Below are 7,867 nucleotides of genomic sequence, written 5' to 3' on the forward strand. Positions count from 1 at the left end.
CTCCAGCCACTCCTGATTTCCCGAGTACCAGTAGCAGGTGGTGCAAGAGATACTGCCAAGGCTTACTTGGAGGATATTTTGGAAAGTATTAAAAAAATTCCCTTGAACTATTCTGAGCACTCTTCTGCCTCAGAAAGGAATGTGGAGACTTGCATTTCCTCACTAAAAGCAAAATACCACTGCCTATCTCTGGCCCTGCATGAGCCAACTAAGCCTCAGTGTGGAATAGGCAGTACGAGTTGAATTCTTGCCCCAGGGAAATCAGAGCTGAGTTATTGTTCAGTGGCATCAGGATTTGATTCAGTGTGAATAGGAGAAAAATCAAGGCAAAACTATGAGATCCCAGCCAGCAATATACTTAAACCCACATCTAAGCTTAAGGTCATGAATAGTCCCAAATCAAATACAAATACTGGATGTACTGGTCCTAAGTGAATAAAAATGGATTTATGCATGCACAGTAATAAATTTTAAGAAGGGTGATGTTTTGAGTTGCCTAATTCCCTGCAGCATTTTGGAGTTTCTGTTTCTAGTTATCTTAAATATCTACACCATGATGAAGAGAGAGTGACAAGATCAGCATTGCCGCAGTGTGGTATGGAGCACGCGGGAGTTTCACTTCCCAGGCCAGCTATTCTCCCTCTCTGCTCCCTGAGGGAGTCCCACTGAAGGGGAAATTTGCCCCTGTAGTGTCATATAAGAGAAGCGAGCGACAGTTCATATGCCACTTTACACTGAAACCTTTGTTTAATACTGTGTAATGTAACTTTTCATATAATTAGATTAGCAGTCACAAAATACTTTGCTAGTTCTGTTCTCAGAGCCCTGCCAGTGAAGTTAACATAATGAGTGATATGGCGTTACCTTCCCGTTTGACACACGTGCCTGTGATGTAAAATCCACCTTTGACAATAAAAGACTATTATATTGCTGGAATTCTAGTAAAAGCAGAGTACGAAAAGACCTCAAGAACCTTCCTTAATCTATTCCTGTGTAACAAGAAAGGATCAACTGTACAATTTTTGTTCTTAAAAGTTTTCCACGATAACCTTCCCCAGGAGCTTATTGCAAGACTTCACTGTCCGCACAGTTAACATTTTTCAGAATTCTCTTGGTCAGTACTTCTTATCCTGTCCACCATGGACATGAAGAAAAGATTATGGTGCCCCGTGTTAGTTGACTCTTTCATAAGCTGCAGAACCCCAGCGTGCTCACTTCTCCATCACAGGTCCTGTTTTCGAGCCCTCTGCTCATTGCTGTGTGCTGCTCTGCACGCTCCTGCATCAGCCCCCATGGCTCTTGCAGAGCAAAGCCCAAAGCTGGGCTCCAGCTGGTGTCTCCTGACGGCTAAGGGGAGAGAAAGGGCTCCTCTTCATGCTTTTCCAAAGAACTCCAGCTGTTCTCCAGTTGTTCTCCAGCCTGTATTTGTGTGGCTGTTTGTTCCTTCCTAAGCCTAGCACCTGTTCTCGTCCTAATCAAAGTGTCCTGCCTTTTTCAGACCGTATTTCTGATTTCTCAAGATCCTTTGCAACTCTGGCTCTGTCTCTGCAGTCCATCCTTGCATGGCTTTGCCTCCAAATGTAAAAAATATTCTTTCTAGTCCATTGAGAAGATTGAATAATACACCAGCTCTCACATAATGTCTCTTACACTTTACTGGTGAACCCCTGAGAATTATTCCCTGAAACAATTTGCACTCAGCCATTTATAACTTCATCTATACCACGTTTCCTTGGCTCACTTACGAGAATGTCCCGGCAAAAATCTAACTAATAACAAGAATTACGACTTGAACTGTTTCTCCTCTGTCTCAAGGCCTGTTACCCTGTCATTAAGGAAATGAGATTGGTTTGACATGATTTGTTTTTGACAAATCCATGTTGACTGTCACTAATCTCCTTGTTTTCTCTTAAATGCTCACAAATTGTTTGATTATTTGTTCCAGGATTTTTCAGGAAATTGAAGATAAGCTGATGTGTCTATAATTCCCTAACTCCTCCTTCCAACCCTCCCCTTTTTCAGCAAGTTTCCATTCCCATCTTCTTTGTCCTCCACAGTTTTTAAAGGTACTTACTCCCCTAAATATTTCATACCATAGGGAGTCTATCAGCAAAAGAAAAACAGCAACTGGCAGAAGACCTTCTAAAAAGATTATCATACTTTAATGACCATATGTTAAATCATATTTTAAACAGCTTTAGGTAGATTTTTTCAAGAGACTGTAGTGTTGGTCTGTCTCTGTTCCTGTTGAAGTAAATAAGAGATTTCTCATTGGCTCCAACGGAAGCTCACTGTCAATCAGAAAAAGGAGGGGTGACAAAGGAAAATAATTAGGCTGTAGCTTCAATTGTGCATTCCCGTGCAAGGTGCCCTGACTCGCCGCAGCGATAGCAGTTGACCTCACTGGTCTTGCTGCTCACAGATTTTGAAAATTTATTTCCCTAAATCCAGAGATGTTCAATATACATTGGTATGGTAAATGGTGAATATGGTGCCTACTGTACAGCTGTCAGCAAGCTCACTTAAAAGGATACAGAGTCACATGATTTTTTTAATACGCTGCAACTACATTCTCCTTTTGCTTGACAGCTGTAAACCAAACCCAACTGAAGTGGTCAAACTGAGCTTAAAACTGTTGACGGGTGTTATTGCAAGGAAGTATGCCAGTGTGCTCCTTTCACACAATAAAGTGGGATGGGTCAGAGTGTGTGGGTGAGCAGTTCATGCAAGAAGATCAACATACTGACTTGCTCAAGTGAAAATATCTCCTTGTGCAATCCAGAGAGCACCAAACAATGATGGAACGAGCAACCAGCTGGATGAGAAAGCCAAACATGCATAATTCTCACAGCACTTTCCCTTCTGTGCCAGGGACTGTTTTGAGTGGAGTTGGGTCTATATATACCAGCTGAGATCTTAGCTACCGACTTTAGCTTTGCAGCCGTACATTGAGCTTTCCCGTACATTGAGCTTTCCCGTACATCATATTTGCAGCTTCCCCCTGAACCCTTCCTTCTCTGCCCCTTTTCGATAAGGGGTTGGGAAGAGAAGAGCTGTCTCCGGCTGTTGGCAGCGCAGCACATCATTTTAAATTAATCATTCCCCATTAGCTTCACAAGCCAGATGCCAGGCATAGTGGAATCGATCCTTTTCTATGAAATCACCCCTAAATAAGCATCTCTGCTCTTAAGTACGTTTTCAGTGGGTTTCTAAGCACGCATCAAGCCCCAGTTCAACATAAAGGCGGGGAGATTCCCTCTGCTCTTTCCGTTGTCTCTTCCAATACTAGTGAGGGCTGCTGTGACCCCGTGAGTCAGGGAGAAGTGAGAGGAGTCTTGGCAGGGTAGCAAAGACAGAAAGAAACTCTTCCTGAAAAGCTCAAGAGCTCCTTATTAGAAGGAGCATTCTTGAATGAGGTTACCGACACACCTTTTACTCTTCATGCTGAGCCATGATTTCTTCCTGCCATTGAGAGTAGGCATGGTTAAGAGAAGTCAGCTTTAGGTATCAAGGAGTCACATGATTTCACCTATAGTAGGGGAAAAAAAAAGGCAAGACCAAGAAATGGAATAAATATTGTCATGATTGACTCATCCTTCACAGATGTCTGCTTTTTTTTTTTAACCTGTCAAACCTCTATCATTATCATTTCACACTTGGTTTCAACATAGCTACAAAGGTAGAGATGGCAATTCTGCTGCTGTATTGATCCTGACACTAGAAGTCCTTGTCTCGCATGGAGAAAAATGTTATCCCCCCCCAGGGACTGCGGTCAGAAAAGATGCAGGTAGTGACTTGTATCTTCCTCTGGTAAAATAAACTTGGTTTATGGCACAGGGTCACTGCTGTGGGAGTTGCAGAGGCTGGAGTGCTGTACAACACTACCCCCTTGTGATTTCTCTTGTTACAACACTTTCTAAACCGCAGTTTTCCAGACTGACCATTTTACATGGAAGATTCCCTCCCTGAGCACGAATCCTACCACTCAACAACCAGTTTCCTCACTGGGAACTGAACAACGCTATTTGATACATACACATACGTTTTGTTTTTACTGAATTCCTCTTTTCTTGTGCCTATAACCTTGTATAATTTTTATATGATTCTATATTTGCTGCTTCAGGAACTTGGACAGACCTGGTATTTCCACCTCTTCCAGCCCGTGTGGCATTTCCTCTCTGAATGCAGAGTTCAGTGCAGAAATTTCAGACTTGCATGTACACCTTTGCTATCATCTTGTATTTATTTGAGCTACAGAGGACCAAATCCAAGCTGCTTTAGTTGAATGACAGCACCTTTCTCCACGCAGTTCATGGCTGGGCTCTGAAGAGATCATAGCTCAGCTAGAGCAGCCGGTGCAGCGCTGGGGAGACGCTAGTTCAGCTCCTGCTCGAGTACGGGTGCACAAATGCAGCACCCAAAGTACTAAAGCTGTGGACATTTAGCCCCGCTTCAGCTGGCTTCACGAATCGGAACAGCCTGCCAATTGTTCAGACCCTCTCTTTATCCTTAAGTATCACAAAGAAGACAAGGAAATCAGCACAGGGATCCCTGCGCTCCATCGCGAGGTGCAGGCAGGCTCTTACACCCGGCTGTCAAGGAACAGCAAAGTTGGACACTCCAGAAGGGAGGGGGAGCCGGGGACAGAGCGTGACAGCAAGGTGGGTTGGGTGGAAAAGGTGAGGACAGCAGGGTGGCCTCACCGACAGCCCAATAGCACCTGAGCAAAGCAAGCAGAGATGCTTTGGTGACAGTGACCAGGTTCAGCTGAGAGTTCAGGTCACCGCACAAGCCCATGGCGATGGGGCAAGCGCAAGGTGAAGCAGGCGTGGTCGTGCTGGTCAGCCATCAACTGCACTATCTCAAAGCTGTCCCTGAGTCCAAATGGGCAAACCCCCAGGAAGGGGGATGCCCTCAGGCCCATAACTCTGACAAGGCCCATGAGAAACTTTTACATGCCTACCTGAAAAATCAGATTCCAAAATGTCTCATTTGTTTTTGACTTGGACAAGTGGAAAGGAAAAAGACATAATTTTGTTATTGCTTTGCTGCTGAACTCAGAGTTCAAGTAACATGGTCACTGTTACATGCTGGGTAGCTTTTTTAAAGAATCATTGTTGATAAGTGAGGAACAATGGAGAACATTTTAGTTGGAAGGAATTCTACTTCCATGTCAAATGCTCACGTCAAACTACTTCCCCTTCTTTGAGAAAAAAAAAAGAATACTTCTTTGTTAAGCATTGACCTGCTCATACGGTTTATTGCCCAGATTAAGTACAACTCAGCATTCTGTCTCCAACATCCTTATTTCTGGTGCAGCTGGGATGTCACCTTTATTATGACGGAGAACATGGCATGTTTAGATGTCCATTTTCCACCCTGGTTTCCTTGAGTTCAGATCTAATGTAGAGCAACTGTGAAGCTAAATCAATGTGTAGGTACTTGCCTTAAAATACTTCAGAGAAAAAGAGGAAGGTCATCAATAGCTCCCTTTCTTTTCATAGATAACAGAACTATACAGGAAGATTTTCCTAAGTGTGTGCTGTTTTCTTAACGAATAAATTAGCCATAGAAACCCCCAAGGTCACAGAGTTACCGAACAAAGAACTAGAAACAATGAGGCTTGTGTTCAAGCCCCATCCTACTTCAGAAGGTGTGGTTCGCAACAGCGTGAGGGTACTCAGGGCTGCTGGAGGTTCAAAAAGCAGTGAGAGGAAATCTAAGGAATAAAATGCACCTAAAGCTATTAAGAAAAAGGTGCCACTTCTCGTTCAGAACATCTGTTTAAAAAGCAGCAGTTGTCATAATAAAGACAAGAAATAAGACAACTAAGAGGCACAGTAGGCACTCAGATCGAGAACATCTCAACAGCGGCCATAGGACAACTTCCACCTAACTTCAAAGAGTGACAGTGGGGGTATCTGTGCGAGATGAATGGGTTATCCTGAGTTACCTTTATTTAATGGGATGATGGCACCTCCAAAGCACAATTCATCTGACCTGCTTTAGCAATCTACTTTAGGATGAGCTGAATCCCACCACAGGAGTGCCTTTTCCTCTCCATTGACATTAAGGGGAATCAAAGGCACCAGCTCAGAGGTGTCTGTCCCACCTCTGTCCTACCCGTGTCTACCTTTGGTCAGATGGATCCTAGCTATGGACAATGAACTGTTAAGATCAACATCAGAACTAGGACCTTCTGAGTTTGGAAGTGGTTCAACAGGTATTGGAAGTGGAACAAAAAATGTTACCAGTGTGTTAGAGAGCACACAAAAGAGGCTTTTTTTCCATGGTACCTGTAACCTCATTGCAGTGTTTTCATAGTAAGTCAGATCATCTTCACCTTCTCTAACAATGTTTGCTGGCACTGGATCATCTTCTTAACACAGATAACAGCCCTAACATGTGGCTCAGATGCCCTCAGTCACACTGCTGCAACATGGCAAATGAGAACCAAATTTGGGCCACCCCTACGCTGACATGACATTTGTTTGCTCTTTCTGTTTAAACTACCCGAGGACAGTGAACTTCACAGCACTGCCGGTGTGCCAGAGCAGTTCCGATCAGGCCCACAAATATCCTTTGGTCCTGAAAACATACACAAAAACCTATTACACCCTTGAACAAAATTATGTATGTGAATACCTTTGGAGATAGAAGTGTCTCACCACTGATCTGCAGAGCAACTGCAGGACACTTAAAGGCAAGATGAATAGAGGCAATATGCATTAATCTTTCTGAATGGAGTCTTGGAAAAGAAATAAATCTAAAAGGATACAGAGACCCATTTCATTCTCAAAAAATTAAGTATTTCTGTCATTAATTACTTTGAATAAAAGCCTTATAATTCACCCACTTTCAAATCGGCATTTTACTCTTTTCCTACTTTACTTCAGAACTCAGCAATTCATAAATGGAAGCCTGTTACCCCACAGTCTATTTTCTTCCTAATTAAAGAACCCTGTTAGGACACGTAGAGAAGTTGCTGGATTTTCCTTTTAAGTCCAGACCTGTCACTTCTTTGAAAAATAACTGTAGCAAATGAAAATGAGCAAGTCTTACAACAGCCCTGCAAAGCTTTCATGTGAGAAAAGGAAGAATCCACCATTTCTCTGTATTCTGAGAGGCTGTGTTTTAATAGAATCCTCACATCTGAAGGACTTGTTTGTTGCTGTGATATTTAGTAGCGTGTTCTTAAAACAGGGATTATTTAATACTGAACAGCAGTGGAGAAACTGGATCGCTTGAGACTACTTCTTTCAGCTTTGCAGAGTTTCAACTGTTATCAGTTGCACAACGCAGTCCAAGGCCTGCCTTTGCCTACCCAGACGAGGAATGACCTCCCTCACGCTGCTTTGGAAAGAGCAACAACTCCTGCGCTCTTCCCTGATCTGCAACAGAGTGTCACCAAAACATCGCTGGCGCCTGTCCCTAGACTCAACACTGCTGGCACTGTCCTTGCGGGCAGCGCCTGCGCCCAGTCAGGTGCGGGCTGATCAAGCAAAACAAAGCGCCAATGTGAGCGTCTCCCGGGGTGTGAGCGAGGGCAGGGGAGGCAGCAAAGGGAGACGTTTGAGGGCGCATCGCCGGAGGATTCACAGGCACAGCCCAGGCAGAGCGGGAGCACCGGGGCACCGGCCTAGCCCGAGCGGGCCCCAAGGCCTGCGCCTGACCCCAGTGCAGGCCTCACCCGGGCAGGCCGCGACCCCCACAGCAGCCCCGAGAGCGGGTGCCCCGAGCCTTCTGGGCTGGCCAGCGGGGGCGGCGTGCCCGCGGGGCGGCAGGACCCTGCGGGGCAAAGACGCCGGGCTCCGGGCGGCGGGGCCGGGCCGGCGGCGTGAGGGCGGCCGGGCCCTGCCTGCGCCCC

The 7,867-nt window shown here is 45.0% G+C and overlaps 1 long non-coding RNA gene across 2 annotated transcripts; it reads right to left on the bottom strand.

Annotated features, from left to right (window-relative positions):
• Positions 1–2,178: 2,178 nt before the first annotated feature.
• LOC142083221 (uncharacterized) lies at positions 2,179–7,782 on the bottom strand. Of its 2 annotated transcripts, none has more exons than XR_012673999.1 (3): positions 7,237–7,782; positions 3,430–3,529; positions 2,179–2,291 (listed from the first exon to the last, which is right to left on the bottom strand). It is a non-coding gene; the product is annotated as an uncharacterized LOC142083221 (long non-coding RNA). The 2 variants fall into 2 exon arrangements; XR_012673998.1 differs by lacking the exon at positions 7,237–7,782 and adding an exon at positions 4,138–4,245.
• Positions 7,783–7,867: the final 85 nt, after the last annotated feature.

This window comes from Calonectris borealis, chromosome 5 (genome assembly GCF_964195595.1).
Source record: "Calonectris borealis chromosome 5, bCalBor7.hap1.2, whole genome shotgun sequence".
NCBI lineage: Eukaryota > Metazoa > Chordata > Aves > Procellariiformes > Procellariidae > Calonectris > Calonectris borealis.